At 39.5% G+C, this 10,204-nt stretch overlaps 1 protein-coding gene and 1 long non-coding RNA gene across 7 annotated transcripts in view; one reads left to right on the top strand and one right to left on the bottom strand.

Annotated features, from left to right (window-relative positions):
- LOC144014172 (uncharacterized) overlaps positions 1 to 222 on the top strand; it is a 50,927-nt gene extending 50,705 nt beyond the window's left edge. The window contains exon 4 of the long non-coding RNA XR_013282410.1: positions 1 to 222. This exon is cut by the window's left edge and continues 259 nt beyond it. This is a non-coding gene — a long non-coding RNA (uncharacterized LOC144014172).
- Positions 1 to 10,204, bottom strand: part of prox1a (prospero homeobox 1a) — a 34,466-nt gene that overhangs the window by 1,859 nt on the left and 22,403 nt on the right. The window lies entirely within an intron of this gene.

Genomic DNA, 10,204 nt, shown 5'->3' with positions numbered 1-10,204 from the left:
AAAATGATGAGACTTCCTCTGTGTCTGCATGGAAGCCTATATATGGAGGAAAGATTGACTGGAAAATACTTTACGTATATGTATTTGCAAATACCTTCCAACTTCAAAGGTATTTAACTCATTGACTGGCAGCCATTTTCACTGAAGCAACCCCCCCTTTGCTCCCGGCAGTTTTCCTGGATTTGGACAGATTTTGCAAGGCCCACAGAATATTGTGTTCAATTGCTGTAAAAAAAATGGAACCTACCAAAAAGATTTGAGTCTCTTCTTTCATCAGGAAAAAACGTCTATTTCTATCTGTTTCCGTTATGCAGTAATTAGTATTAGAATATAGCTAAGTTTCATCATTATTGACATTCCTGGTGAAAACACTAGCAATAAGAGCTTGTTGCAACATTGTCCTGGCTGATCTCTTATACTCTGCTGCGACCTGCGGGTCGTTTTTGTAATAACTACCATTGCTTCAACCGTTCTCTGCATTAGAGAGGCTACATCAAAGCCTTCTATGTGCTCTAACATAAAAAAGAACATAAAAAACGTATAAATATGTCTTTGGGACACTTAAAAAATTTATAATAGAACATATTTATACGTTTTGTAAGTAAAATTAGTAAAGTAAGTAAAATTAAAATATCTAAGTTTCCTCATTATTGACATTCCTGGTGAAAATACTGGCAAAAAGAGCTTGTTGCAACATGGCCCTGGCTGATCTCTTATACTCTAGCGTTCTGTATGCTCTTAAAAAAAAACAAAAAAACAACATGCATTTAAAAAATACATAAATGCATCTTTGGGACACTTAAAACATTTATAATAGAATATATGTGTGCGTTTTTGAGAGCAAATTAGTTAAATACCTTTAAACGTATTTGCAAGTATGTGCAAATGTACTTGTAGGCCAAATGCTAAAAACTCTCCCCGCCCCGTTTTCCTCTGAGTTGCGCATGTGTAAGTAAAATTAAAGTAGCTAAATTTCATCATTATTGACATTCCTGGTGAAAACACTAGCAATAAGAGCTTGTTGCAACATGGCCCTGGTTGATCGCTTATAATCTGCTGCCACCTGCTGGCCGTGTAATAACTACCATTGCTTCAACCGTTCTCTGCAGTAGAGAGGCTGCCTTCTGTATGCTCAAGCATTAAAAAAAAATAAAAAAATAAAAAAAACATAAATACGTTTTTGGGACACTTGAAACATTTATAAGGAGCAAATGAGTTAAATACCTCTAAATGTATTTGTAAGTATGTCCAAATGTACTTGTAGGCTATGCTTAAAAAAAAAAAAAAAAAAAAAAAGGTAAATCCCTGGAAGCTTCATGATAAAAATTCCAACCTTATTAGCATTTAGCCAACAAGTTTGAACATTCTTTGAAATTTGAAATCCTCCACATTGGCAGTTCAACATTTGCTTATGTTTGTGTTCAGGTGTGTGTGTGAATTGCACTTGTCCTTCCCACATGATTCCCGTCTGTGCGTGTGTTCCTAACAAGCAGAACTATACACATACACACAGACAGCCATGTTTTTTTTGTTTTTTTAATTTCTTCCCTTCTCCCGGGGGCAAGAACATACAAAGACACGAAACAATGTGACAAGCTTGCTCTCCCTTTTTTGTGCCTGACTCTTGAATGCACACGTACACATTTTGACTCCTCCAGACAGGCCACACGCATGATCCTGGAACATGTGGTAACCCCGTCACACGTGGCGGGACACGCCAAGGTTAGACGTCCACCACAACGGATGGATTGCCCCCGCCGCGCGCACACACGTACGCGTACGCGCCCTAAATGATTCCCCGGACTCTTGTTCACGACTTCCACCCTCCCTCTCTCTCTCTTTTTAGCAGGCCCCTGGAGAGAGCACGGTTGTTTCAACGTCAGTGTCGTCGAAGCCAAAATACGACGTCGGATTCATTTGACAATTTCGCGCACCTGAGCTCATCGCCAGTGTGCACAACAAGCATGTTGGGTGAGGCCATAAGGGGGACAAAGTGGAAGAAAGATACGGATTGCTTGTGGTGGGTTTGTTCACGTGGTTAAACTCTTTTCACAGAAACAATCCCGTTCGCTCTCGGCTGTTTTACTGGATTTTGACAGATTTTTTTTGACAAGGCCCACAGAATATTGTGTTCTATTGCTATAAAAGCATATCAAAAGAAAGATTAAAGTCTCTTCTTTCATCAGGAAAAAAAAGTATGTTTCTATCTGTTTCCGTTTTGCAGCAATTAGCATTAGAAGAGAGCTAAGTTTCATCGGTTTTCACAAATCTCTGCTGCCACTGCTGGCCGTTTGTGTAATAACTACCATTTCTACAACCGTTCTTTGCAGTTGAGAGGCTGCAGCAAAGCCTTCTGTATGCTCTAGCATAAAAAATAAGTAAATAAAAAAAACGTATAAATACGTCTTTGGGACACTTAAAACATAAAAAAAACGTATTTACACGTTATTGGGAGCAAATGAGTTAAGAGTTACGACGCCTTTTTTTTGTCCTGCCTTCATCCTCATCAAGCGACACCATCATCTCTTGCTGTGGGAAAAGCACACGAAATTAGTAATTTTTTTTGTTTTTTTACAGCAAGTACATGCTGAGGTATGTGACCTGTGACATGCTGTCGACTGACAATTGAGATCAACTTGGCTATTTGTCATTATTGTTGCATCACTGCATATGTGTGTGCATGTGTCACAATGGCTGCCAAGAGACAAGCATCTGCTTCCTTTTTCCTCTTTTTTTTTTTTTTTTTTTTTTTTTTTTTTTTTTTTTTTTGCCATCAGGCCTGACCTTCGTCACATTCTCTCCCGTTTTACAATTTGTGTCCAAAAAATGTTGTTCTCTTGCTTTGAAATTTGCCCCTTTTCAGGCACGCACATTTCGGCACTGCGGCGTCATTGCAAGAGATCCAAAGCGGTTTCAAAAATGTTCAAGGATAATAATGCTCAAGTTTGATGGATTGTCAGAGAGGCTCATAAGGATGCACAAGTGTCGAATTTGACTGACCTCTTGGATTTCATCAAAAGAGTGATGCAATTGCAATTGAGCAAAACAATGAGAGGCTGCGACGTGTCAGGTTGTGGCGGTTTCCTTGAGCTATTTGTTTGGCTGTGGTGAACGTTTGTGCAAACGGCTCTGATTGATTCTTCTCAGCTTGAGTGCTCTTTTTCACACATCTATTCCGGTTATGCCTCTAAAATCTGAATCTCAACAGAAACCTTCAACGGTGTTCATTGTTGGTCTGCATCATAAATGCAATAGGTAGGGTGGCTTTCAAAAATTGATTCATCGAATCAAACCAATTTTCCTTTTAATATCCCAATATCGATTCATAGAACAATAAATTGATCCATGTTTTTTTTTTTTCCCTGTAAGTTTAACTGAACATTGAATTTTACTTAAAGGCCTACCTAGTTTTATTTATTTATTTGTTTGTTTGTTTATTTATTTATTTATTTATTGTATCTTGTTGTTTTCTTGAAACTGTCACAGGAATTTAATACTAAAGTCTCACATTTTTGAAAGACCGGACTCTTTGCCCTTTTAAGACAACGCAGGATCTTTTTATTTATTTATATTTACAAAAATTAAAATACAAAAATATAGCATAAAAATATGTAAATATGATGATAAAATAAATATAAAATGTAAATATATGTATGCGATTGGCTGGCAACCAGTCCAGGGTGTCCCCTGCCTACTGCCAAAGGCCAACTGTGATAGGCTCCAGCACCCCACACGACCCTTGTGAGGAATAAGCGGTCAAGAAAATGGATGGATGGATGGATGGATGGGTGTAAATATATGTATAACCAAATTTGCTAATGTGTGATATCCTTTGCTTAATCAAAAATCAATCAAAGTTGAATGGTAAATCCAATCCAACTGGATCATTGTGAATGGACTCAGCCCCAATAAATGTTAGTCAAATGTGCACGTTTGTTTGCTTACATGAAAAATGTGTGTATGAACGCCAGATGTAAAAACCCTGAATATAAAAACCGAATATTGATCTTTATGTCAAAATAAACGTTCTCAGTCTGCAGCAAAAACAAAAGACTTGGCCTTAGTGTTCCGGTTCATTTTGGAGGGAAGTATACGTTGCATGACAAATTCTTCTTAGTCTCTGTTGTCAGACATCTTTTGATATTGTTAGATTACCTGTAATAAAATAACGATTAGGGCTGGGTCTAAAATATCAATATATTGATATGGTAACGATTCCTTTTCATAGCCCAATATCGATTCATAAAACCATGAATCGATACTTTTCATACGGCTTTTCCCCAGTAAATTAATTCTAAAATCAATGTGAATTGAATTGGGCCCTTCTGAATCGATTTTGGAAATCTGAATTGATATGCAGCCCTAATAATAATAATGCCATAACAGTGGAAATTGTATATTGTGGAGGGTTTACTGTCAGATAAATGGTTAAAAAATATATATTGTTTTCAGCATCAGACCAAGGACAGCGTTTAAGTTGCTCTTTGTTCTTGGAGGAAGGGTCTGCATTCTGAGATTGCTTATGTGTGCGTGTCACCGACGAGGACAATAGTCCGGGTCATCTGACCGCGAGGCTGCAGACCACTCGTATCACATGACGGCGGCTCAAGGCCGCGTCTTTGTTCGCCGGCCCATTGTCCAAGCTGAGGAGACAGCTGCGGAGGGGAATCACTGTGTACATGCACACGCACACCACCACCACATAAAGCGGCCCCTCGTGACTCCTCATGGCTCAGTGACAAAGACGAGGCCTTCTTCTTCTTCTTCTTCTTCTTGGTCCCAACTGGAAGACGCTTGCACATGCGCGCATGCACGCATTCTCCAACCACGTCGCTATATTTATAGTGACAGAAACTGGCAGGTGACTGTCTGCAGCAAAAGGACTGAGCACCGCTAACATATTCTCTATCTCCCATCAAACCTTGCTCTATTAGCAGCTAATCAATAATGGTCACTTTCATTAAAGTGACTCAAGAAAATCAACAAATCAAATGGCCGGTTCATTCTTAGAAAACGGTATTTATTTAGAGCTGTGGCTTTTAGAAGAGGGAGAAATCACACCGCTGTTCGACTGGGCTGCTGTGATTGGTGGAGGGCCTCTTGGCCCGGAAACGAATAGGGAGCAAGACAATTGAATGGTTGAATAAGACAACAGGAAAGATGAAAGAGTAAAGTAACCGAGAACGGCATGAGAAGTCGAGTCTTTCATGTGGCACGGCGTGCTTATGAAATTGGATCGTCCTGAAATGTGAACCACCACCACACACTAAGGTGTGCCTCATTTGAAGTCATCACACCCACTTTCAGATCATCACAAACGAATATCTGACAATGAATGTATTTTTGTGTGTGCACGATTGCGTGTGTGCGCATCCTTTGCCACAACTCAAAGAAGTGGTCCCTTGGAGTTTGAACATAATTCTTTCCTGTGAAGTGTTCAAAGTCCAATTTGTTCAACTTCTGAAACATTTTTCCCATACAAAGTAATGTAAATGCAATTTTGTTTTATTTCATTAACTGCCAGTCCAGGGAAAAAAATGAATCTTTGACATCTAAAGCCGTCTATGGCAGTGAATGTGTTAAAGTTAGATGTCCGCATGTTTTGAATTTTAAATGAAGTTAATCTTTTATTAAAACTATGTTTGAAACATTTTTTCCCATACGAAATAATGTAAATACAATTAATCTGCTCCCAAGCTCCAAAAGATTATTTTTTCATTCACTTCCAGTCCAGGAAAAAATGAATCTTTGACGTCTAAAGCCGTCTATGGCAGTGAATGTGTTAAAGTTCGATGTCCACATGTTTTGACTTTTGAATGAAGTTAATCTTTTTTTCTTTTTTTTTAAAATTATGTGCAGTAAATGTTTCAATTTACTGCTGTTCCTTTAATATCAAATTGATGCATAAAGAAAAAGTGTTTTGCATGTCGTATTTTATTGTGTGCGCAGGAAGAAATGAACATTTGACGTCTGAAGACGTCGATGGCAGTGAATGTGTTAATGTAATTTCTATTTAGTTTATGGAAACACATGTACACCCTGTACAATATTTAAAGAATAAAAAACATACCTTAGCTTTTTTTTCTTGTGGTGTGATGGCATCAGTGGATAAAAAATGTACTCGCAAATGTGTTGTAAATTCCTCATTGCTATGTTAATGCTTGCGTTAGTTCAGTGCTGAGTTTGCGTATTTTATATTGGGCTTATGGTCCGTGAGTGCACTGTTTAACATCAGGCACATTGTTAAACAGCTAAGTTGGGTCCTCGCGCCAGTATTTTATTGACGGAAGTAGTCACTTTAGTCACAACGGAGTGGTTGGCTGAAATATTTCACAAGTTTTCAACTCACAAAAGCCTCGCGCAAGTTAAGGATGTCATGCCCAGTGCTGCTGGCAGACTTAACGGAGACTCATCAGTCTGTTCCCAAAAGAAAGTCTCCCCCCAAAAAAACAAAAAGGAAGCATTTCTCTTCCTCTTGGCAGTGGCTAGAAGCTGACACCTTCCCCCGAGTGTCCTGGCAAAGAAAACCTTTTTTGTTTTTTGAAGATGAGACTATTCCTCCGTTACCTTTCCCTTTTTCCCGCCGCCCCCTCCTCATGCCTCCCTCATTAGCTGGCGGCCGAGCTGTAATTAGGACAAAATACTTCCAGAGAAGGGGCGGCGGTGGGCGACGGTTGAGTATGCTGGAGGGGGTTGGCCGATGGGGGGAGGTTGTGTACAGTGGGGATGTCGGAGGAGAGTTAGGTGGAAAAGAAAAAAAAAAGTGGCTGGATAGAAGACAAGGTAATTAATGGAGTTGCAATAATGATGCCAACACAAAATGAAATGCCATCGCCAGGCCGTAATTTATGTTCAATGCAGACGCTTTGCGATTCATGTTAAGTTATAATTGAACTCAGCGGCGCTAACGGGATGCTCAAGTGATTCTAACCGGGTGCGAGGAGAGCGAGCCGCAAAAGATGAACGAGGTTGATAAGCGATGAGGAGGACAGAGTCAGAAGGACAATGGAGGTGGGGGGGGAGGGTTGACGAGGGACAAATCAAGGTGGGAGCGTGATGCTAAATTTGGCTAAAAGGAGAAGACTCCCGTGCGCGACGGAGACTTGCTGAATCGGCCGCGGTTCCGGTTTCACGCCTCCAAGCTTGACAAAGAGAAAGAGTCCCCGGCCGCTAATGTTCCCTCCGGGCGGACAAAAGGAAAAGGAGGCAGGTGAAGGTGGACGCAGACAGCAAAGGCAGGCAAATTTGGAACACGTCCTCAATCAGTGTCGTCTTCTGGCACATTCTACAATTTGGAAGGTGGCCGTGTCAATCGCGGCTTTATTCAAATGAGAAGGTCTCACTAGGATGCCGTATTAGGGTCACCTATAAATATATGTATATAGTTTTTTAGAGGGCGGGGGCAATATGCCAAAAAAAGTGGCAAATTTGCGAGGTTATAAAGTGACAGATTTGTGAGGAAAAAAAACCTGAAACTTGCGGGAAATACAAGTTTTTTTTTTCGCAGATTGGCGAGAAAAAAAACTCAGAAGCTTACGAGAAATAGAACTTTTTTTCTCACAAATCTGCCACTTTATAAACTCTCCAATTTGCCACTTTAGTAATTGGCAAATTTGCCACTTTCTAAAGTGGCAAATTGGCGAGTTTAGAAAGCGTCAGATTTGCAAGAAAAAAAAAACGTAGAAACTTACGAGAAATACCAGTTTTTTTTTTCCTCGCAAATCTGCCACTTTTTAAACTCGCAAATTTCTGAGTTTTTTTTTTCTCGCAAATTTGCCACTTTAGAAAGTCACAAATTTACCACTTTCTAAACTCAAATTTTTTCTCACAAATTTGTGAGTTTATAAGGTGGGAGATTTGCGAGAAAAAAAACTCAAACTTGCGAGAAATACTAGTTTTTCCTTACAAATCAGACACTGTAAAAAGTCACAAATTTGCGAGTTTATAAAGTGGCAGATTTGTGAGGAAAAAAAAGCTCTTATTTCTCTTACAAATCTGCCATTTAAACTATAAACTTGCAAATTTGCACTTTCTAAACTTGCAAATTTGCACTTTCTAAACTTGCAAATTTACAACTTTTTCTTCTTGCTAATTTGACACTTTCTAAACTTGCAAATTTACAAGTTTTTTTCTTGCAAATTTGCCACTTTCTAAAGTGGCAAATTTTACGAGTTTATAAAGTGGCAGAAACTCAGAAACTTATGAAAATATGAGTTTTTTTCTCGCAAATCTGCCACTTCATAAACTCGCAAATTTGCCACTTTAGAAAGTGGCAAATTTGGCACTTGCAAATTTCAAGTTTTTTTTCTTGCAATTTCACTTTCGAAAGTGGCGAATTTGCGAGTTTTTTTCCTCAGAATATTGCCCCCGTCCTTTCAATATATATATATATATATATATATAGCCCTAATACTCAGTAATACTCAGCCACTACTCGTCTAACGGCTGAACTCAGCAGCTTTTAAAAGAGGCTCTTCAAAAGAGATCCTTATCCAAGATAATCCATCCACTAAAAATAAGAATCCTAAACAACCGCTGTCATAAATGCTTCCCATGTGCGACTTAAGTTACCTTCAGTCATACAAAACACTAACAGTGGAGAGTGTTGTCACTCAAATGCTCACGAAGTAAAACAAACAAACAAACAAAACACAAGCGTGTTTATGCTGGTGTGCGTAACGTACGCTAACGGACGTCTAAATGCTGCTGATGTTGTGACAGATCTGAAAGGCCCTCAGGTCCCCTCGGACTAATATTGTGAGGAGAGAAGTGAGGGGGAGAATGTGACTTGTGCAAATGGCTTTGACAAGGACATCCGCGCCTTGAGCGGCGTCCGACACACACAAACACATTTACAGGCTGCAACGTCCACACCTCAGCAGAAAACCGGGAGGTGACTGTCGCGTTCCCAACGGCTGACTTGGAGGACGTTTGCTGAAGCCAATCTGCGGAAAACATTTGACCCAAGCTACTTTGAGCATTTCGGACGGGATGTCATTCGAAAACCTTTTTTTTCCAACTTAACCTCAACTACCTCAGCCATCTTAGCTGGAATTTCAATTTCTTGCTTTGACACAGAAATATTTCTTAAGTTTGAAGTGGGCCTAAGAATTACTACCGCAAGACAACACTACTGACCATCATATAAAGAAAAAACAGCTTAGTCATTCCTTGATTTACAAGTTTAAGTCGATCCATGATAAAACATGATAAAAGAGAATGCAAAGACATAAAGTTTTACATGTAATTATTGTATGTTGGGACAAGCCAAGTCGCAAAAACAGCTGTCGTCAGGTCTGGACACTAACTTTTGCACTGGTCGCACTGGTGATAGCAACTTTTTCAGTTGTTCGCACCTCACAGGTTTTGGTCGCACCATTTCTGAGGTAGATACAGCATGACTGTATTTGCTGAAGTGAAGTTGTCTCAATTTGCATAGCGTACTTTCAGATGACGTCAAGATTTAACAGCTGCAAAATATTTGACTGTAAAAAGATTTGCTTGCAATAAAACAGGTAAATAATTTTAATATTGACCTACTTTAAAAGAAAGTGAAAAACTAGAATGGTGGATAGAAGACAAGCCTAGTAGATGATTGGGTATTGTAAACAGACGTGGACCATTGATTGTAATAAAGTAAAAAAAATAAATAAAAGTGATTTCACACACCCATGATTCTTCTTAATGTATGCCAGCTTTTATACATGAATAGAAAGCCCATATTATTTAGACAGTTGCGATTATTAACGGTTAATACATTCAGTCTTTTTTTTTCTCTTTTTTTTCTGTCTGAATTTGAAATGTCCGACAGTATTTGAATGCAGCGCGCGGCTCACTTAATGCTGTCAGTTGTTTACGCTCCCGCCCTGTGGCTAGTTGCTAACACCGGAGACTTGTGTGTATGACAGACTAACTAACAGACTCATTCACTTTTTTAGCATCTTTAATTGGCAATTAAATATAATTTCGAGGTGGCGTGGTGTTGACGTTGGAAGTCGACGGTCACTTGAGGACTCGTCAAGCTAGCCGCCGAGAGCCGGAAGATGTCACGCGCTGCGTGGGTCAATTCCAAAATACAAGTAAGCAAGGAAATTTTTATCGACGTCAATGTATGACTTGGAGGGCTTTTATTTTGAAGTTCGCCTCCGCAACGCGTTCCGCGGATGGACGACCCAAACCGTGGCGCTTGATACATGGTATGAAT

The sequence above is a fragment of the Festucalex cinctus genome, chromosome 2 (genome assembly GCF_051991245.1).
Source record: "Festucalex cinctus isolate MCC-2025b chromosome 2, RoL_Fcin_1.0, whole genome shotgun sequence".
In the NCBI taxonomy this organism is placed as follows: domain Eukaryota; kingdom Metazoa; phylum Chordata; class Actinopteri; order Syngnathiformes; family Syngnathidae; genus Festucalex; species Festucalex cinctus.
The sequence above is the reverse complement of the archived record's forward strand: the minus strand, read 5'-3'. Positions and strand labels throughout refer to the sequence as shown.